General features: G+C 44.9%; 1 protein-coding gene across 4 annotated transcripts in view; it reads right to left on the minus strand.

The window, feature by feature from the left end:
• The window catches only part of LOC142582392 (zinc transporter ZIP12-like), an 81,948-nt gene extending 59,782 nt beyond the window's left edge, over nucleotides 1–22,166 (minus strand). Inside the window, exon 1 of one of the 4 annotated variants that reach the window (XM_075692055.1) lies at nucleotides 22,028–22,166. The gene's annotated coding sequence lies outside the window, so the exon portion shown is untranslated. Of the gene's footprint in view, nucleotides 1–10,782; nucleotides 10,872–21,639; nucleotides 21,659–22,027 lie in introns of those variants that run through there. The other 3 variants (XM_075692056.1, XM_075692061.1, XM_075692060.1) reach the window with 3 other exon arrangements.
• Between the last annotated feature and the right edge of the window lie 1,106 nt (nucleotides 22,167–23,272).

Below are 23,272 nucleotides of genomic sequence, written 5' to 3' on the forward strand. Positions count from 1 at the left end.
AACAATGGCAACATGTAAAATTTACGACAATTAAAATGTTTAGTAAACAAGGCACAAATGAACTGAAAAGTGGCAGTTTAATGCATTAAACAATAACAAGGCTTCGGATTAGTCAATAATAGGGAAAACTACAGAGAGTGCTTTTTAAAAAAGAAACAGTAAAAAAATGCGGGAGCCAAATATAGAAACAAAGTTAAAGTTAAAAATACAGCACATACTACTCTCAAAAAGGAAAGTCGGAAGAAGCTAAAAGAAATTGCTTAAGTTCTATGTGAAATCTGGGAGCTTTGAGCAATCTTAAAGTAAATGGCAATGCGTTCCAGAGAGATAAAGCTGAAAAGTGTAGTGACTGCTTATACCGTAGTTAGTGGGAACGCAGGGTAAAATGAAGTTCATATTCCATGTAAATCTAGTCTTGTTTATAGTATTAAGATATCTCTTTGGAATGATGGTTACTAGAATATTATTGTTTAATGCCTTAGAAATAAAAATGGCCAGGTTATATTTAGCAAGATGAGTGGTCACATTCAAAATATTATGTGCATGTAATAACTGATTTCCGCTAATCCTACGAGATGAAAATATTGTTAGGTGAATAGCTCAATTTTGAATGACTTGCAGCGAAGTTAGGTGACTGTTATAAGTGTTTCCCAATGATTCAATGTTATCGTTAATATGAGACTGAACAGAAGCATAATAAAGCGACATAAGAGTATAAAATGAGAAATATGGTCGTGCTTTAATTAGAACGCGCATACCATATGTCACTTTCTTCTTTACACTAGCTATGTGAAGGTGAAATTTAAGGTGGCGCTCATATTCGACACCTAAATAGGTGCAATGATCAAGTGCAGTGATTAGGTGATCGTTGATGGAAATGTATTGAAGGAGCACAGGCGATCGCTGATGCGAGGCAAAAACGACAAAACGTTCACATCATGTCAAAATTTTCACAAGATCTTCGTTTAGCTTACTTGTTAGAGTTGTTACACAATTGTTATAATTAAATATAGTAGTGTCGTCAGCGTATATGATGCACTTCGATGAGGAGAGGCAACTAGGCAGATCATTAATATAAATCAGGAAAGGTATAGGGATATAATGTGGAGCTCTGCAGTACACCTATGTTAGTAGCAGCTTCTTTGGAGTAGTACTCAGACATGTTAACAACATGTTTTCTATCTTGTTATTCCAATGGCTTCAAGTTTAGCGCAGAGAATTGCGTGATTAATTTTGTCGTAGATCTTGGATAAATCAACGACTATCGAGGCTGCGAATTTACCTTCATCAATCGCTTTTTTAATATAATCAGTCAAAGATATAAGTACTAGATTAGTTGAAAATCCAGAACGTAGGCAGAACTGATAGGGGGAAAGAATACTGTATTAATCTAAATATTTTGCTAGAAGCTTTTAAATAAGTTTTTTCAATAAGTTTATTAAAAAATGGAAGAACGCAAATAGGTCTATAATTCTGTGTAAGAGTGCGATCACCTTTTATGAAAGCAGGAATGACTCGACCACGCTTGAGTTCACGTGGGAAAACACCGGTTTTAAAAATCAAGTTAATGATCGCTGAGAAAACGTTAGCGATATGTTGTGCGATCATTTCAATATGGTAAGCGCTAATATTATCGAGGCCAGTGCTAGTGGCTTTAAGGGTTCTAACTGTTGAAATTACTTCATCAGGCGTTGTTGGAAAAATTTTTAAAAAATGAATGAGGTAGGCGGGTAAGGGACATGTTACAGCGTGAAGCGGAATCAGAAGTGCCTCACCCAAGCATTCAGTTTAGCCAACCCTTAATTCAGCAATCTTTCGATAACTCACAGAAAATGAACAGAAATAGCGTTTTATTGGCGCCATTCGACAGTGGATGCGTTAACTCAGGCACAGACCTATGCTTGTTTTGAGATTTCCCAGAGAACGTTCAACCTCTTTCAAGTGCGCCGAGACAGTGACACCGTTGCGACAGCGCGTCCCCTGGCCCTGATGTGCGCGGCGTCTCTTGCGTCACGAAGCAGCGAGAGGCGTGTCGTGACAGCGGTGGGAGCGACTCCATCGAAAGCATGGGACCAGCGACGACGCCATGTTGCGTCGCTCAGGCAACTGGAATTTCTCTTGTCAACGTCGAAAGGCTTTTTTGCCCCCGTTTCCCTTCACAAAGCATCGAAAAAGACGCCGGCTGCGATGCATTGGCCCTGGCAACTCGGTTTAAAAAGCAGCGTAGTGAGAAAAACTGGCTTTGCTTAAAGAATGCGGCAAATTCAATGTTAGGTACTTACTTTTGTACAAGAAAAAACAACTTAAAAACATTTTGTGCGCAATAGTGTGTGTCACCGGCCAACTAAAGAAACGGTGGTTCCCGCTTAGAACTATACTTTGTGAACTGAAACACACGCCCTGTCACGTCTTGTTTGGCAAAGCCTTTGCATCCATAAATCCATTGCTTCATCGTGCAGTAATCCTTACACTTTCAGCAAAGACCCCTTTAAAAACATTTATTATCTAGATTTCTGTATGTTTAGTAGTTCTTAGTTTTAACTTCTTCATAGCTATGGTATTTCATACTTCATAACTTCTTAGTTATGGTTTTTTATACTTCATAACTTCTTAGTTATGGCTTTTTTTACGCCTAAATTGCGAAGTAACTTGAGTAAAACTTGGGAAAACATCATAAAAAGTCTAGCCGTATGGAGCTTTATAAGAAAAGCTGACGCGTAGCATTTATTAACTGCTGCGCTTTGCTGTGTATATGCGCTAGCGTTTGCATACTTTCATGGGAACAAGAAAACACGTCCCTAGCTCATTTCTTGAATACACAGCTTCATGGCACCATAACAAAAGAAGCTGAATATACACCACGAGGACTTCTAATTACTAGCCGTCGATGTTACTGTTGCGTCAATGAAGCCATACCATTAAAATCTCATGACGCAAGGCGCTAAGAAGTGCTATCAGCCATTAAATGACACCTGCAGGTACACATTTCTTTCCTCAGGGCTCGCATGATAGTTTCCATATTGCGAAAGAAACACTTCCGGCCTGCTTTCATTGTCCATACAAGCTGGCGCGTTAGAGACGCTCAAGGACTGGGTCGTATACAGCGACAGCGAAGCCTTTTTCACTAATTGCATGAGGGCCGCAAATGTGTTATTTCTCCTAATACGCTAAGGGATGATTTACGGTCGAGCCGCCCATCGCCGCAAGCCGCACCGCACGCGTGCGGTCGCGCGAACGATTGCACGTATCAAACACTTGTGCACAAATTTCGGTTTACAATGTGTAAGGTATACACTGTGCACACAGGGTGAATGGTAATTTGTGCACAAGTGCTGGATACGTACAATTTTTCGCGCGACCGCAAGCGTGCGGTGCGGCTTGCGGCGACGGGCGGCTCGAGCGTAAATCGGCCCTAAGTATTCGCATCAGAAAGAGCAACTTATTATTTAGCCGACACATCAACCTACAAGACAATGAACGCGCATTGCTCCACTGCAAGAACATTGTGTGCGCGCATATTTGACACCGCAATATCTCTGGCTTGTTGGCGTTGGCGCGAATCGGGCTTGCTCGTTTCGACTTTCGCAAATCTTTCTACCTTAGTTTTGCAACACTTAAGTAGCATAAGGTAGCCAGCCGGTATTTACAGTGGCTGACATCCCTCCTTTCTTCCTCATTTTGTTCATTCTTTACTGTTCCAAAATAGACAAGATAGCGGTTGAGAAGCCAACGAAAAGTGTCGACAAGACATCTTGACGTCACTCTTGCCTGTAACTTCTCTGTGAATTATTTGTGGAATATAGGTTACGAACCTTTTGTCCTGGCTACAGTATGTACAATATAAGGAATATACATAATAAGATAAGTTTTTTTTTTCAATTTATACCGAAACAAATCACAAGAAAGCTTCTCCTGGAGATGCACATAGAAGACGCGCAAATAATGCAAAATATCGACGCGAACGAATGTCCTCACTTACCGCACGATTTAAATGGCTGGCACCAGTTATAGATTGAAAACAGTACCAACGAACAGGAAGAAAGCTAAATACGGTGTGTAATCTTCAAAAAAATAGTGAATTACTTTTTAAGTGATAAAAGTATGAAAATATAAGGAACAATACAGACAACTCTTCTGTACGAAACTCCGACTGTTCACTATACGGGTCAAACACAGCATTTGTAATCTTGAGTTCACATTAAACCAATATTCATGTCTAAAACATGAGCTCTTGTTAGCGGGAATGTGCACTGTGGTACAGGATATAAACTTAAATAAAATTGCTCGTCATAAATAGTACTTAAATATACATTAGTCTCACACGAGCTGAACATGATTGCGGTTGCTGTCACTGCTGTTGTCGTGGTTGTCAGTACCAAACACAATAGCCGGACTTTGTTTATACGCCACAGTCCTAGAATTGGCAATACTAAATGCCACATAATAATGAGCGAGAAAATAATAATAAAAACATATATACTGATGCATAACAACAACAAAAAAACGATGCGCTAATTGCGAGTAATGAAAAAATTGACAGAACTTGTTTCCTTCCTTGTTTTTTTTTTGCTTGATTGCTCGCTTGCATCCTTGCTTATTTGTTTGTTTGTTCTTTCTTTCATTTGTTTGTATGTTTCTGGTTTTGATGCGACTTTCGCAGTGTAGTTGCATAAAGGCAACTGTCCGCGTCAACGAGAATGCGACTGCATCGTATGGTCTTTCTTAGAGCCCCACGATAATGCTACGCTTACAAGTTGCGCATCCCCCTTCGTAAGAAAGAAGCACCAACCTGTTTACGGAGAGTGCATTTCAACAGTGAGGGGAGGAGAGCATACGCTGGGAGCTGTCTCGATCTACCTCTCTCCCTCAACGGGATACGCCAGCGTTTACATGCACCGCGTGTGAAGACTTACGCCACCTCACACTACCCCGGTTGTTCATGAATGCGATTCGCTTTATGCATTACCACCGTTTACATAAACGTGATGGGCTAGAAATGCGATGCGCCACTTGACATATTCGTGTAAACGCCGCCATTGGTATCTTTCGTAGTTGGGAATGAAATTCGCTCTTAAACGGGCTTCGGGCAACGTAGCTGTACATGATACCACGTCAGCAACATTACTTCTGCAGCCTTTTCTTTCTAGGCGCAGCCGACTTTGAGTTATCGATGTACTCAATCTCGCGCGAGAGCTTGCCAGCTTACTCGTGCGTGAAAGCTACTCGCAAGCGGGGCCGCGGCGAGAAATGCCGCAACCAGTGGGCGCTCGCTGGCGATGCGCTCGGCCGCCGCCGTTGCCGGGTGGCGACCGCGTGGTCCGGCGAACGGCGCGGCCTACAAAATGTGCGCGCGGGCGCGTCCGAAACAGCCGGCAGGTCTCTCGTCGACCACGAGTGTGCGCCCTACTTTCGCGACCGGAGAAATTGCGGCGCAAATGAAAAGAACGGTGAATGCGCGTTGATGAGCCGTGGGTGTTGCGTCAGCACTTCAGCATGAAACAAAGGATCGTGTACTTTCGCCATCCCCTTAGGCCATTTCCTTTGAGAGGGTTTCTGTCTTCCACCTGACTGGCGGGTGAAATTCGCGCTCAAAAAACGCCAAGGACGATTTACTAAGTTGGAAAACAAAGAATTTGACGCTTGTGGGAGATTTCAAATACTACAGCCTCAATGCCAAGCGTGTCACACGATGGACTCCTACTTTCTGTACCATGTCTGTAGAAGTCGCCACGTGAACATATGCAAATATTATCCCCTTAACAGTGCGTGCTTCTCTTTGCTGCCAAGCAGGAGATTAAACACGACCGTAGCCGAGAGTCTGTGGCTCCCTCGAGCTTCGCGCAGTGGCCTACACGTGCAAAGACTATGCAATGCTTATACCTGACCGAGGTAACTGACGTATAGATTTCTCGACATTGCATTCCCCAAAAGCCACTACCAACTTTCCTTCCTCCCGCCCTGTACGTAATACTAAATCTGTACACTGTCTTCAGGTAATGTGTAGCTTGATTCTTCCCAAGTCATGCTAATGAGAGCCTCGCGAGACCTAAGAGTTACCAAAACATACTCTTGTGCGAAATAAGCCGCCTGATACGGGTAATAGTAGGGCACGCACATGAACTAGCAAATAAACCAACTCCGAGCTCGTCTAGAGCTGGTATCGCTTTACCAGCGCGCTTTTCTGTTAGAACACGCAAACCTCCTTAAACAACCTAAGCTGAACACCCAATGTCCCACATGCCATTCGTCGCTCAATTGAGCACTCAAAGACCTGCTTGCCTTCCGTACGGAGTTAATTGTAGGAGATATAAGATTTTTCTTTTCAAGCCACTATTATTTTTTCAACGTGATTTACTGCTCACGTCAGATTAGGCAGAGAGTAGTTATAATAAATTGTCGCATAAACGGTTTCAAGTTTATCTGCAGACCCTATTCCTACATCAGAAACCAGAGAAAGGCAAAGAAGGAAGCGTGAAAACCCAAAGGACAAGGTTGAATCCTCTCAAGCGTGAGAAACCTTGTTCCACGTGGATGTAAGCTATAAAATAAAAAAATAATTTGTTGTCAGTGTCACCGCTGTCATTTGCAAGGTCCCGAATATATTTATACTATAGTTGGAAACATCTTTCAAGAAAAATCACTCACAGTCTGAGTGCGTTTCACTTCCAAATGTGCCTGCACTATTTGGATCCCTCAAATTGTCAAGATAAAAGCCCCTGCTCGCGTGGTTTTTCATTATTGCCACACGAGTGAAGCATAAATCTCTTTCTCTTCCCACCTATTGCATATAGCTACTTACGTGTCGTCAGACAATGTGTTGTGAAAGATAGGCCTTGTTCTTTTTCTCGCGGTTTTCCGGCAAACTTCAGCATGTTTTTCACTGCCTCTTCACTCACGGCAGGAAATTTGAATATCAAGGCTTTCTTGCATGCATTGGACCTTAAAAGTGCTACGACTGCCGTAATATTTACACATATACATTTAGGACTCGGCTTTGTATCAGTTATGTGGTATTTGGATGCCCCTAGAATAAGTTCTAATGACACTGTGTTATGCATTATTAACTCCCGCTTTGTACGCACCAAAGTAAGACCCATATACAACATGGCAAAACTTGCACCGCTCGACGTATCCCGGGTGGCAATGTGCTGCTGTAATGAAACATACCTTTGCAGCTATGGGTGCAGCCTTTGCAGCTGATGGTATACCGACCGCGCGTCCGCGGTTCGCCTAAGCTGGCTCAGCGCATTCCTCACAGCATCATTTTGCTTCGCGCAATACCCTCATCACGTGCGAACAGAACGCTGCGAAAATAACACGAGGCGGTCACAGCCTCTTTCACTGCTTTACTTGGACCTAGGTCAACAAGCACTCCCTGCGCAATCGCCTAACACGTTCTCTCAGGCACTGAGAAAAGAGCTTTGAGCATTTGATGGCGACATTTGTCAGTATTAACGCAAACGCAGCAGCCACAAAGGTTAAAACGACGTCATTACCACATTGAAAATGGTTTGCGAGTGAACTAAGGTGGTGGAACTAATTTGAAGGCTATCAGTGTCATGGCCATTCTACTGGCTTTCTAGTGGTCGGAATAAACGTTGCATGCTTCTTGAGATTAATACTCAAGGGTCTGACGAAAATTGTACGGCGAGGGAAGGTCATAGCAGAATAAAGCATGTGGTCGCCAGTTTAAAATAAAACATATATTGGCCCCAAACTCCGAACGCTTCTAAGTCATCATATATTGACGTTTCGGCGCCAGTACGGTGCCCTGACCACAAAACTAAATGCGCAGCAACGATTATATAAACAATCGCTGCTGCTGTGTATTTTGTTTTGGGATCAGGGTACCCGTACGGGCAACCAAACTTCAACATATGCTTCATATTGAATTCTCGATTTAACAATTTCTTTAATTACGTGAAGTGTATCTAGGCTTCCCCTTTTCTTTATTTACAGGGACAGTTTCTTAAAACAAGAAACGTGGGGACAAGCGCTGGTTACGTCAACAGTTAGAGTTACACCTAACATATTCCCGTTCCGTCAGCTCGACGTGCTGTCTTCAAGTTTCTTTGCTAGCCTCAATGATCCGGCCTAGCAGATTAGTAGGGGTCGACTTCGTGCTAATCTGAGCAGTGAGCCTCAATGAGGACTAATTTGGCAGTATAACATTTGCGATGGTGTCGGGGACTAGGCTCCGATTTAATGAAAATAATAAAAACGAGGTTCAGAAGAAGACCAACATTCAAAATTGTTGTACTCCTTTATCTCATCATGTAATATGTCGTAAACCAACATTTCCCTGTAAATTCTCGCTGCTTCAGGCTTCGCTTAGTAAACGATATCTGGTGCGGTGCCAGAAACGTACCCTCGTGCAGGCCAACGTCACACCTAAAAGGAGCTGAAGCGTTTGGCGATAGGGCCAAGTGTTTTCGGATCTCCGCAGGATCGCCAGTGATATAAGTAACAAATGTGCATCGATCCAGTAGGCCACGCGTTGCTTCACGATGGGCTCTAGGTCGTTTGCTTAAAATAAGACGTTCGTAATGCGAGAGGCCCGTCGCGAGCACTTAAGTGGGCATAATGCGCGTTACGACCGCAGAGCAGTTCCGGCTATAGGGGCCAGAATAGACCTGCAAACGCTAGCACAGATTATGCGGCCACTGATTTCCTGCGCAATTACCAAGAGCCCACAGTTTTGCCAATTGTCGTCGAAAGAAGAAGGCCGCAATAAAGTAGACGCTATTAGCCGCAGTCAGTATTAAATTCTACCACGGCTTGGCTGACTAGATGGTAGAGCGTCATATGTGCACTTGATTAATGGTTTCGCAATAAGTTAGTTCCAACGTACCATTCTAGTATGTATGATCACTTCTGATAGCAAGCTTCCTGCCTCTCTAACTAAGGTCTCAGCAACGGCACTTTTTATTGATTCTCTTTCCCACTAATAAAGTCATAACCCATAAAGGTATTTATAAACAATGATAATGTTCAACTCGTCGTCAAGCTGAGCATACCTGAATCTTCTTTGAGCGTATACGACAGAGACATAGTCAGCACACACGTATATTTTGTTTTGGCAGTGTGTTTAGTGTCTAATATATTAACGCGTTACCGTTAAGGGCCTCATGTCCCAGAAAATTTGGTGTCGGCATCGGAGTGGGTGGCATTGTCTGTGAGCGAAAATTCCCATATATACTTAGGTATATGTATACACCACGCCTTGCTATAGGACATGCGCTATATGCGGGTTATATTGCCACACCATTCTACCACTCCAGTTGCTTATACCTTGCCTTACATTCTTGAGAAAGTTATTCCTAAATTTTGCGAGTGACAACCCACAAACAAATTCCATGAAACAAAACACTGACAGCGCATGTCTTTTATGTTAAATCGTCTCAGACATAAATATTAAAAGAGCGAGACAATAACAGAAACCTAAAAATAATGTTTGTTTGTTTTTTTTTCTTCTCGCGCGGCTGTGCGCGACCTCCTGAATCAGATTAGGCATGAGGCCACGTTTCTAACAGAAAGCTCGCCTTCGTGCAAAGCGTTCGCCGCCAGCGTTTCCCGGTAAACATTACGGTTACATAAGCCGCAGCTGCCGGGAAGCGTGAGAAGCAGTCAGGGATCTTCGAATGATGTCACGTTCCCCTCGCAAACGCGAAGCTTAAGCTTCCTCCAAGTATTCTTTCTGACAGCAGGTGCTCGAACTATCAGTCTTCGCCACACTCCTCAGCGCTCTTATTCCTGATGTTTCGTTTGTGACCAAAGATCTAGAACTTTAGACAGTTTCGCAACGCACGCTTCATCTAGACATTCATTAAAATGATGTGCCTATCGTCTATTTACGCAACGCCGGGTCACCTTGTCCATGCGAAAACTTCGTCCCCTCCCTCGCCTACATTATACCACAACCAATACACCAGCAATATGCTTCGGTGCGCGGTCCATTACGTTATATAGTACATCTTTGCTCATTCTCTTCTTTCTGATCCTACTGTAGTATATTTCAACATATTTTGCTTCCGTCCTTTTCAACAACACTCCAAAACACACAATCTTTTCCTAGAAGAGCTCCGCCATCAGGCTCAAGCTGCTGTCTTCATCAGAGCTCGTGAATGATTGTGGAGGCTTCGAAAAACAGCAATAAATGTAACAGGCACGGAAAGGTCTCGTTTCGCTAAAGCCTGCCTAGGAACGCCCCCTCCCCCCTCAGTAGAATATATATATATATATATGTATATACAGAACACTTTCTCTCACACATATACACAGACACAGGCATCAACACATTACTTAAAAAATACTTCAAGGGAAGTTTGGTGTATGCTCTTACGGAATGCAGCCCACCTTGCGTGTGAGCATCAACTAAATTTCCCTTGAAGGATTTCTTAAGTTGTGTGTGTGTGTGTGTGTGTGTGTGTGTGTGTGTGTGTGTGTGTGTGTGTGTGTGTGTGTGTGTGTGTGTGTGTGTGTGTGTGTGTGTGTGTGTTTGTGTGTGTGTGTGTGTGTGTGTGTGTGTGTGTGTGTGTGTGTGTGTGTGTGTGTGTGTGTGTGTGTGTGTGTGTGTGTGTGTGTGTGTGTGTGTGTGTGTGTGTGTGTGTGTGTGTGTGTGTGTGTGTGAAAGAAAGAAAAAGCAGGGACGATAGCCTGCCCTACTGCGGCTTCGCTATTTCTTAAAGCTTGCCATCTACTATGACCCCCCTTCGCTAGGTCTGCTATTTCTTACAATTAGCGTTTTCAGCTAGCGGTAGAATGCTTCGAATTCTAAATCACCTGCAACAGGAGCGCCGCCAATGCGTCTTCTGTGTAGGCCGAAGATTACTGGAACCCGACGCTTACATGGCGCCCCACTGCTCGACGTTCGGCGACCTGAGAGCTCTGGCGACCGGAAGTGGAGAAAGGGATCAGATATGTGGGGCACAGAGGTCGAGGAGGCAGCTTGTATCGGTCACTTTGCCTGATAAGGCGGCGTGCTGGGACGGATGTAATGCGTGGCTGCACCCTATCGCCGATACGATACGGTCTATAGGTCAAGAGAAGCAAAGCGACTCCAGGTAACAACGACCACCGTGGCACGTGGAGTCAATATGGAATCTATTGGAACGATCCTTCGATTTTTGTGACGACGCCGCAATTGATGAAAGATTCAAGACGCCTCGCTGCTATTCGCGATTATTGGCGGACTTCGGAGCCGCATCTTGTATTGTCCCCACGTAATACATTGCGCGCAGGCTCTTTGGAAGCACATCAGGCATGCTATGAGTAGAATTGCCTTAATTAGCGAAAATTCACGCACTGAATCATGTGCAAGTCACTTTATCCACGTCTGAATGTTCTCGCACACAGCCGCTACCGTTATTTATTTCCTCTATAGCTTTCAATGAACTCTAGGTGTGGGTATGTCAATATTTTTTTACTCTCTTACTCGAACTTTCTTTATTATTCAATGCTGTTTTTGTCACTTTCTTTCCCAGATTCACGCTTCAGGGATTTCCTCCACGCCCCTGCCACCTTCCTTCTCCGTCGTTTCGTTCACTGCACCCAGTAGTCGCGGTTTCTGACTCGCAAAACTGCTTCTGAGGAATTACGCGGAAAATGAGCGAAGGTTGGTGCTTCGGACCGGTAGAACTGCAGGTCATTAAACCTTAAACTCAGACAGCCGATTTATGTCTGAATACATACCGGGGGAAATAACATCATGTTCTCTGATCCGAGCTCCTCTACGTCTTTAATATCTTTGTTTTCCTTGATTGATGCCTTGAGACAAGTCAACACTGTGAAACATTTTTATTTGTGCTTTAACGATAGTCTATGCAGTCCATTAATTCGTACTACGGGCTTCGGTCGACTCTTTGAAGTACACGCCATTTACAGAGCAAATTGGCACTATTACCTCGTCAGCATGCGTTTTAGGTTACCTTTTAGGTCACTGTGTCAAATAATATTTCTACTTCAAAATGAAATTATTTCGAGGCTAATTTATTAGCGTTGCTTGCCGTTTCAAGAATGCATCATGAAACGACAGTCAAATTGAACTAAGGTGCTGCTGATGTCGGCGCTTTAAGCATGAATTACGTAGCCAAAACACATGTTATTCTAAGTACCGTGAACAACCTCTAGCCATGCCAAATGTTTATTTTTTTGGAGGAGCTTATTCATTTATTCAGATAAGTATTGTTCAAGATATTCTCCTCCCCCCCCCCAACCCGCTTATTGCGCGTCAGTCTTCAATCTCCACAAGCTTAAAAAGAAAAGGCATGAATACACACACCTTGTAACATACGTCTCACATAAAGACGGTCACATATTTAACGTAAGTCAAAGGACTGCAAACATCTGTCTGCTGTCAGAATATTGACACAATTGACTGCACGTCGAGCGTTCAATTACCGGTCGGGACGTTCGTGATGCTACGCAAAAAACAAAAAGCAAATGTCTTAACCCTTGCCAGAATAAACTGTTTAAGTCAGCTACAGTTCGCGTGCCCGATACCCATTAGGATGCGTGGCAGGGGTGCCTCTGTCTTTCGATTGTCCTCAGAGCTTGCACGACAGGTTGACCCTGTTCCTTGATATTCGCTCTTTGAGCGACGCGTGCCAAACGGCGCGAAACTATAGGTCAAACGTTTGACTTTCTCCCCACACAAAAGAAAGAGAGCAAGGAAACTAACTCTTATTCGCGTCTGCTGCGTCACACTCGCTAAAACAACTTTTCAACCGACCCTACCTAGCCAACCCATAAACCAATGCAAGCCTGCGGAGTCAGTGAGCTCCCTCTGTCCTTGTAGTGTCGAGGAACCAAAAGCCACACCAGAGAAAGAGATAGGCACAGCATGTCCTCCGTGGTTGGGTCGTTAGCTTCCGGTAGGAGCCTGAGGCAGGCACGCCGCGCTCTCGATGTTCTTGTTTTATGGGAGCCTACGTGCACCACCCGTCGCGCATGATGCACGTGTATGGTTGGAAGATAAGAAGAGAAAGAATTCGACGAAAAGAAAAAAGCAGCAACACAATAGAATCCATTCGCTGTGCGCTTGAGCAAACATTGGCGCAGCTGGGAGTACGCCGCGAGCCACGGCGCTGGCTGTCAGCGCGCTGGCTATGCTGTTTCATTTGAAGGGACGGCGGAGGAGGGTTGCTCGCTCCCGCACTCGGACCGTTTCTCGCTTTACCTTTTCTGAAGCGTCTGTTTCTCCCTCCTTTATCGAGAACGAGAGAAGTTGAGGAACCGCGCGACGTTGCCCTCAGCTGTTAGCGAACGTGGACTGAGAAGCAAGTTCGGTAGCGCAGGTGGCACTTCTTTCGCATCGCCAGAATTCGCGACAGCGTATGCATGGCGTGTTCATAATGAGGAGATTGCAGAGAGAGAGAGAGAGAGAGAGACAAAAAAGAAACAGGAAACACGATGAAATTAACCAGAAAAAACTCCGATTTGCGGCCTTGCATGCAGGGAAGCGGAAATGGGTTTAAACACGAAATAAAGGAGAAATAGAAAGGTAAGGAACCGGAAAGTTTGTGCATAAACCTCTGAGGTGCCATATGTCGCCTGTCATTGTCTTCTCTTAGGCCCGTAGACCGCAGGAAAGGATCTAGTGCGTCAACTGTCTTCACTACATCTGTCCGTTGTGACCACTTTCCTAAGATCTTTAGTTTTGGCAGCGGCCTGCTGTCCAGTGTCTCCAATGTGCTACACAGCACCGGCCTCTCCGTACTATGAAGTGGGCAGACACATATATGAGGCGTGCGATCGTTTCATCACAGCCAAATGTATCATATATAATGCTGTGGGCCCAACAGTTTATAAACGAGTATCACTTGGCAAACGCGACACCAATCCACGCCCAGTACAACCGAGTTTGTTCCCACCTCGGTAGTAGAAAGAGTGAAATTCACATGTGCCTTTTTAAAGCCGCAGAGAATGATGTTTGAATACTTTTCAATTTGTTACGGGCTGCACGTGCATGGCCAGTGGCGAACACAATCTTACCGAGCGCGAAGTACTCAGGTGCAGTGTTGCATATTATCACTCCGCCAAATATTTCCTGCGATCACTAAAAAATCGTAAAGAATGTCGGCAAGTATGCCTTAAATATGAGCAGCAACTGAACTCAGAGACAGCGTCGTGCCTTTTCTATCTAGGCAAGCTTAAGTGGGGATTGTAAATGGACGTAACGTCCATGCGGCTACATCATTTCGATCTTTTGGGGACAAGACATACGCAATAACGCACCTGCAACAGCTCATTAGACGCCATGAAATAAATAAATAAATAAATAAATCAAACAACATCCCCATAACAATATTATGTTCCCACGCATGACAACCCGCGCGAGTATATATATAAAGCTTGCGCGCAATGTCGCCGAGCGCAGAGCGCAGGCTCTCACCGAAGGCGTACAATTTCTACAACGGCGTAACATGAGCGAGCAGCAAGCGTCCGTACTAATACTGATAGCAGGAGGTGCAGGGTGCGTCTATCGCAGCTCGACGCAATGTGAGGCAGCGTCGTCGATGGAAGATTCGCGTCCCGGGCAGTGGCGCGCGTTCTGGTCTCACGGAATCGATGGCCCGCTTCCTGGTTGCTCGGCGGCTTCCGGTCGTGCCTCTGTCCGTTCGCACTGACCTCGTTCCTTCGGTGGACTCCAGGAGAAAGCGCGTGGCCAGACGAGCCTCTCTGATTTGCGCCTGCGTGCCTTGGGTGGCCGCTTGCCTCGTGCGGGGAAGTCGTGCCATGCGAGAGAAAGCCACCTAATTCCATCTTGCCTGAGGCTTCGTCGTTCCCTAAGGTGCCGTCTGCTACGCAACCGCAACCAATGTACGGAAGGCAATGATGCAAGTAGCGAGGAGACGAAGAACGCTGACTGAACCACTGTGTGAAAGTGTGAACCCCAGAAGGCATCGGTGCTGGCTATAAAAGGACTCAAGCAGTTTTCTTTCGACTGAGTGATAAAGATTGCCGCAAGTTTCAGTTTCAGTTTCAATTTATTGATATTGCAACGAACGTCGTGCTACCCAGGACGCCGATGAAGAAGAAAGTTCGGAAGGCGTTGGCATGCGAACTGTATTGAGCGCTTATACCCAGTAGTGGGTTAGCCATATCCCCTGGAGTCAACTAACCAACCAACCAACTTGAGCGCCGATGCAGCGACGCTTGATTAGGCAATAGCCTATGAAACGCTACACGTCCTGAGTCTTGTGGTGCTATGAACTGTTGATGCCGGATGGCACACACATCGCAACTAACTGCCATCAAGCCTCGAGCTGCCGCAAAGCCCCTGACGAAGGCGTGACATCCTCAATTGCCACGCCCAAACTTTTCGCATAAACATGTTGTTGGGTACTACATTGCGGATGAAATTCCCTCTGCTGTCATTACAAGCTGACAGGATGTCATGCGTGATGGGAACCACCCGTGATGGCCAAAGCTAGGTCATGGTACTCCCTTTTATGGTGAAACAAGTACTGTGAGCTCGCTTTCAGGGAACGTTGTTCTATAAAACTCAGAAACATGCATGCCCTATCCAGCACCCGCTTGTTCGCCGTCACGTATAACACTTTCTCAGCTACACAATCTCAATACACTGAAATAGAACGTTCAGCTCAACTGTTTATCTGCTTGGCTCTTCTTATCTCATGAATAATAACCTGCTTAAAATTGTCTAAAAATAGTCACAATTCTAAAAAAACAACCTTCGCTCCGAGTTTTCAGAGCCGCAGACTCAATAAGACGTCGCCGTAGTTTAAGATGCTGCTCGAGGCATCGAAAACAGTGGTAAATAATTTCGAAGGTACCGGAGCAGAGAGCCTTCTACTTCCTTGTGATCTCGGGCCGCCACTGAATGCTCGCTCTTCGGCCAACTTTGATTACGCCCATGCACTTCGGAGCAGGTTCCCGGCACGTGCGCGGCACGTTCCCGCGTAGCTCGCGGTTAGGCTCGCATCGGCAGTGGTTCGCTGGAGAACCACAGCGACTAAATATCCGGGTGTATCCCTCCAGCCATGAAAGACCTCGTGCGGCCAGGACACACTCCTGGCATGCCTCCCAACGCCCTGGGGTCTCTTAGAGTTTGCTTATTTATTGCTCAAGTTACGCCTTGATGCTGTTTGTTCCTTCGTCAGTTCCGTCCATTTCTCAAAGTTTTTTTTTTCAGTTTTATACGGCTGCGACGAGCTATTTTTGGTCATCTACGAGCCTCGATAAGCATCTTTCGGCCAAAGCTGCTTCATTGACGGAGTGGCTTTGAGCCTTGCCAGGCAGCATTCAGCTTCAGCGTTGGCTCCTCATTGTTCTAGTATTTGTGGCTTGGCGGTGAACATTCGCCAACCTTACCTTGTATATATATATATATATATATATATATATATATATATATATATATATGACCTAACTGCCACCCACTTTGCTTCGCTATCAATCACAGTTTTGTAAAGACTACGGCTGTTTATGAGTGTTTGTGATTTATGATTACAGGCTGTTTATGGGAGTTCCTGTAGTATGCCATAAGCTCCAATGCCCTGGTGAACAAGAACTCTCCTACTCACCATCTAGGCGTCTGGAGTATCAGGAGCGCCCCGGTAACTGCACCACACAACCGAACGAGATATATAGTGAAGGCGTAGATTATCCCGCATGCGTATGACAAAGTATCTACATGACGCAACGTACTGCAAAAACACCACGATTTCGTCTTCTCCGTTCGGGTTCAGATTGCAGCAGGTAAAAGCAGCACCTACAGATCTACAAGGTAGACACAACACAAGCGTGTGTGTTGTGTCTGTCCTTTCTTCTCTTCTTTTTTTTTCCTTTCTTGTCTTTCCACCGCAGGCGCTGTTTTGGCATGTTGCGGTAACACAAAGTGCCTGCTTCCTCGTTGCATGAGACCATATTTTCCTTGCTCGCTCTGTGTCTCTTACTCTCTCTTCCTTTCTCGCTGTTCTGCTTGGGAGGCGTTTTAGACTGCCTGCTGCCAAGCGCTTCCGCGTACGCGTGCTCAGAACGATTTTCCGTCAGCACTGCACTTGGTCCCCCGACTCGAAGGCATATCGTCATGGGCACGCACGTAAACGCACTATGGTTCAGTGCAAAGAAAGATCGATAAGAGGTAATGAGCCACGTTGGCTGTTGAAAGACGCTCGTCGTCGCTAAGGTGCCGATTATCTATTGTCGTGAAGCCTTCTGCACTCTCAGAGACTCCGGCGAGAAATTTAACTCCTGAACTAAAACGAATGCGTCGTACGAGATGCTAACAAAGTGGTCGTACTGCTCGATAGGCAACCAATTTGACGATGAAACAAAACGACGAGGCTCTCACTTGGCCAACCAGAAAAACGTCCGGCTTTGTCAATGGCCCATAGCTTGCTATATAGGCAGATATTGAGCAATTGAGGCTGAGTATATTATTCTCGAACGGGAAATGATGTTCTGAAGCTGTGCAACGATAAAGACAGAGCAAAAAAGAATTGCTGTCGATGAAGACACAAGTAAGGATGAAATCAGCAGCCAAAGTGCTTGTAGTTACGAAAAATGAATAACTGCGAGTTGGAAATATTGAAGCTTTCGCCACAAGATACTAGTGGTAGCTCTGTTAATTTATTTTTATGCTAGAAAATACAAAAGCGCCTAAGCCGTTATCAAAGCCAAGACTTACACTCGTGAAATTTTACTCTTTAGGGCCTGATATTGACTAAATCATACTGCCAGAGCAGCATTTAATGTAAAACAAGGATATCGTCGCTGAAGCGATGCGATGCAAGGCACGGCAAAACACCGACATTGTGGTGAAAAAAGTTGACGCCAGGAAGAATGAAAGAATGTAGGTAAGAATAGGAAATTCGCTTCATAATTCTGCAAACTGAGTCTTCTCCTGCATTTCGGATCATTTCTGACACTGATAGTGCATCAGACAGTGTGAGTTTTACTGTACTAATAAGTGTTTTGTTGTGGCCGCTCACGCTCACACTTTATTTGTTAAGTGCAGCTTTCCTTTTCTCGAAATGCGGCTGCCGTAGCAGGGTTTTGATCCCGCCACCTCCTGCTTAGCAGCGCAACGCCATAGTCACTAGGCCACCACTTCAGGTACCCACCTGAGACGACTAGCTCTCTATTAAAGGCCATATGCCCCATAGTGCCCACATCCAGTTTTTTAGATATTACACATAGAAACGTGCAAGCTTTTAAATTGGATCCCAATGTGTTCATATACGGGATTACTGGATTTGGGAAGTTGCTCAACTTATGGATCTTTATTCTTAGTTATATATATGGCGAGCTGGGAGGGGGGGGGGGGGTCATATTTTTTTATTGGCAAACACTGGCTCTATTAGGCGTAAGCTCCTTCCAAGCCCTCGTTCTCGTAGCTAACGTAGTTGCAGATATATACCTATTCATTATCTGCGGCAGCGCTAAAACCGCTCAGAAAGTTCATATTTATCTGCAACTGCGCGATTGAATACAGAGATGCAGCAACCTAGCGTGCGCTTCCGTATTCAAAATCTTTTACTCTTGTCGCTCATTACTCAAGCGTTCATCAAGGCTGGCGCTCACATTAAATCACAAAGTCATTTAAGAGTTCCCTACGTACCGTGAACCTAACGGAGCCCTTTCACACAAGAAGGTACCTTTTGGGGCGGATTAATGCATGTTTTTCACGTATGGCTTTTGTTGCAGCGAACACAGCAAAATTTTCGTAGATAGTAAAACCGGTTGCGAGTGCCGAACCACAATAAATTTTACCAAATCGTCCAATTCTTTTTTATCATGTGAACATTTGTTGACCCACTTGAGACTGCGAATTATTGCAAGAAAAAAGTTCGCATTCATTACCACACTGTTTTCTACTGTTCATGAGGATTGCATCGCTAATTCAAGAAACTTTCTCGGTGCCGGTGCCACCAGTTTGCTTATGCTAATAGGACTCTGCCTTTTAAGGAAGCGTCGCGAGGATGAGACACTGGCTGTCGCCTGTTGTGAAACAACCTTCCATTTTCCTAGAACGCGTTCCTTAGGGGGCAAAGTGGTGTAAGAGTTTTCAGTTACGCAAGCGACAGGTTTTGTTAGCTGGGTGAACATATGCGCCTGCCTTAACATATCTTTTGTCTTCGTTTTGTGCTTCGCAGAACACTCGTGCGTAATTCGTTGAGTCAGTGCCAAAATTTCTGGTTGTGACGGCTCGTCCTGTATTGTAATAGACACGAGCCGCAATCTTTCATCTGAGATCGAATCGATGAAAGCCGCCATGCTGCAAGTATTTCAGCCTTCTTTCTGCGCAGCTAGTACCCTAAGCCATCTGACCTTGAAAACTTTTTTCCTGCAGGGTTTATTACCCTCTGAATCATGAGCGAATACAAAGCGACCTCTTCTTCACAGCACCGCCGAGGGAGCTTCGCAACGATTGACCTCGGTTGGCCTTGACAGAAATGTATAGGAAGAGAGACAGGTACTTTTCGCAGGAATTGGACGCGCTATAGGTGCGCGCGCGCGTGCATGCGGGTGCGTGCGCGCGTGTGTGTTTGTGTGTGTGTGTGTGTAGTATTCTGAGAAACCGTATAAGATAGAACTATTATGAACCTTCAGCAACACGTGTTTTTTATGACATTTTCTTAACGTTCGGATTAACTAAAACGAGCAAAGAAAGACAGAGAGAGAAAAGAAAACTAGAAGGAACAGGAGACGAGAGGGCCCCTAGCTTCGAACTGTTTATTTCGTGGCATCTATTGATTGCTGTTATACTGCATGTAAAAGCAATTCACGCTATATACCATGCAATTTTGCGCCATGGTATAAAAGCAATTCATAGGTGCCACGCAATAAACAATTGGAACTTTAGCGCACCTCTTGTGTCTTTTATTCTTGCTTTTCCTTCTTTTTTTTTTCACTAATACTGAGTTGCACTAAACTCAAAAAAACATCACGGAATACCAACTAACGCAAATCGCCAATTTTGCGAACGTGCTTTAACCTTTTGATTTGTTGTTTCGTATTAAGAGAAAGTTTCTGTTCTCAGTTTGCGCCAAACTTTGAAATATATGAAGTGTATTCAAGGTTTATCACTTCAAATAGAGCTGCAGTATCTTATTTGGTACCTTATCATGAGAAAGAAACGGACAGAAGAATAAAAAATGGATTTTAGTGAAGACGGCAGACATTACCAACTCCTCACTGGGAGCTTACCACTATCGTTGAAATGAAAAGTATACAATCATTGCATTCTACCGGTGCTAACATATGGGTCCGAAACTTGGAGGCTAACAAAGAAGTTCGTGAACAAGTTAAGGACAGCGCAAAAAGTTATATTAAGCAAAATATTAAGTAAAACGTTCAGGAATAGGAAGATAGTGGTGTAGATCAGAGAGGAAATGGGGATAGCCGATGTTCTATAATTGACACTAAGACAAAAAATTAAGCTGTGCAGGCCATGTAATGCGTACGGTAGATAACCGGTGGACTATTATAGTTACAGAATACGCGCCAAGAGAAGAAAAGTGCTGTCGAGAACGGCAGAAAACTAGTGAGGGTGATGAAGTTTGGACATTTGAGGCGCAAGCTGAAATCAGCTTGTGTAAAACAGGGGTAATTGGAGATAGCAGGTAGATGCTTTCGTGCTGCAGTGGACATAAAAATACGCAATAATGATTTTATTTGGAAAGACTAACCTACTCAAATTTATCAGGTGTGCCCCTTTCGAATGTAAGGAAAGTAAAATTGTTTTCATAACATACTGCATGTTCTAGACAGCCGTACAGTATACCACGATAAAGTTTTCTATTATCTACGCGACGGTGATCACTTTCTGATTAACTGTCTCATAGCATGAAGAAGGAAGAGGCAGACCGCCGGAAGAAGCAAATGAACAAAGAAAAGCTGGATTTCATAAATAAAACATCACCTTCAAAAGCAAGTAGAAATAAACCAGTGACAAATCACTTAGACACTCCTTTTCTGCATACGTTGCAGCCAACACGTGACTTGCGTAAACACGTGCGTGTCGAGGCGAAACCCCACTTGACTCAAACTTGGTCGTCATCGTCAGCTCGTCGCTATCTCCTATTTGCAACATCCGACACTCAAAAGAGAACATGCGTCATAACATGAAAGTTCCATGAGGCTCTGACGGGGCCGGCGACGCTCAACATTCACAAAAATGCAAGTGCCAAGAACGACAGCTTGCAAAGTAGCTCATATAACATCACCTTCAAGTGCCTCGTAAACCATGTGAACGGAGGAAGGGCACGTGGCTTAGTTTGCGCACCTGGTTTATAGCACGATAACCACCTAGACGCAAACGCCAGTGTACGGACTTCTTCCAGACACGCATGAAGGAACCTGTGAAACGCATCGCAGTCGAGGTCAAAGACACGCTGAAGCACACCTCATGCACCGACTTCCGCACGTGGAGTAGCAACTTAACTTCAGCGGTACGTTGCTGCAGCTGTGGCTTCCTTGAACGCAACTTATTTTGCACCTAGCACAGTCTCACTCCTTGTCCACGCGACGTACAGTCTATTTCAAAAGAATAGGGGCTGCTTAGCCTATGACCAACAGGCTGACTACATACAGGTTGTTTAAGGGACTTCCTGCGGTTTGCTGTAGGTTCGTTCCAACGACCTGGAGAATAAAAAGAACAACTGTACTCACCAACCCCGGATGAGGGTAGTTGCAGTATCGCCACAGAAACTGTACCGCATAGCCGGACGACATATATATATATATATATATATATATATATATATATATATATATATATATATATATATATATATATATATATATATATATATATATATTGTATGGTGAAGGCGCGGTGTAGCCTGTATACATTTGACAAAGGCTGGACATCTAGACTGTGATCTCATGCCGGACAGAATGGCACTATCGACTGCATGGCCTTCCCGGCAACATAAAGACACGCGCGCGCAGGCGCTTTCCATACATCCCCGATTCTGGACACACACCACCCAGGAGCAATGTCGCCGCAGCGGCAGGAGTGTCGCGTACAGCGTGCCGCCGCAGGAGCGCGACTCACCGGTGACGGGCGTGCGAGCGGCGTATCCGAAACAGCTCCGTCCTTGCGGCTGCAAACGGGAACAGGGCCTTCGGCCGGCTCCACCGGCGTAGCAGCAATGGCACCGCGTGTCTCGCGCGACGCCAAACTCGAGCGGCGAGGGACTCGTGGAGAGAAGGGAGGGAGACGCCGCGAACCGGCTTTAATGTGAGTCTGGTGGTGGCGAGACGTCGACGGCTGGCGGGCGTTCCCTGGGCTGGACGCGCGCAAAGCGCGGACGCTTGACCGTCAGGTGGTGCCAGGCTCCTGCCGCTAAACACCCCGCTTGAATCGGTTATGTGGTCTCTTTGGCTCGGGCATCCTTTCTTATTATTGTTTTCTTGGTCTGTTTCTGCACGTGTGTGTTGTATCTAAACATTTATACACTCGCAAGCAACAATTGTGGGACCACGCATCGGAGAAAAAAAAAAACTATTATTTCTTCTAGCACAGCTCCGCAGCGTGAAACTGCTTGGTATGGGTCGAACACGCGCACGTGCGCTGTAGCACTTCATTTCATTGGGGCTTGTAATGAGTCTTTATTTTATAACTTTGATGCACGGAGATAGAATTGTAAACGGAGACTGTAACATCGCTTCTAAATAATGTTAAGAAAATGCGCAGCACAGAAAAAGAGACAACTGTTACTTAGCCCGTGTTTAAAGAAACTTCACATCGCGTTCGACTTTAAATAAACGTTAAAAATAAAACTCCAAAGCGAGAAATGTGGGGCTAGTAATATATACTGTCGCTTGATGAAAGTCCAAGCCGACCTGACTACCAACGACCACGAAGACCGGTGTGTTGCGGTGGCCGGCACCATTCTAATACCGCGAGAAACATTGTTGTTCTACGAGTCGGTTATATTGTCTGCGACCGCATAAGAGGCACAAAGCTTCACACTGCCGAACTACACCTTTTTTTTTAACAGAATGTGAAGATACGAAGTCATAATATTAAAAGACAGCACATTTCGATAAGTGCTTGTAAAGCAATCGGCGAGGCAAGTTCTCGTTTGCCACACATCTGGAAAATCTTTCCGCAGTTACCATACATGTAACGGGATAGCAAAGGTGGATAGAAGTCACATATTTTGCCAATGGTATGCTTACATTTCCATACCTTCAGAAAGCGTGCTAGTTTATTTCCAAAGCCTCATTCGCAGTCTTTCGTTCACACATGCTTTTCATAGCAGGATCGCGGTTTGGTGCACAACCTTTCTCCTTT

This window comes from Dermacentor variabilis, chromosome 5 (assembly GCF_050947875.1).
Source record: "Dermacentor variabilis isolate Ectoservices chromosome 5, ASM5094787v1, whole genome shotgun sequence".
Classification (NCBI taxonomy): domain Eukaryota; kingdom Metazoa; phylum Arthropoda; class Arachnida; order Ixodida; family Ixodidae; genus Dermacentor; species Dermacentor variabilis.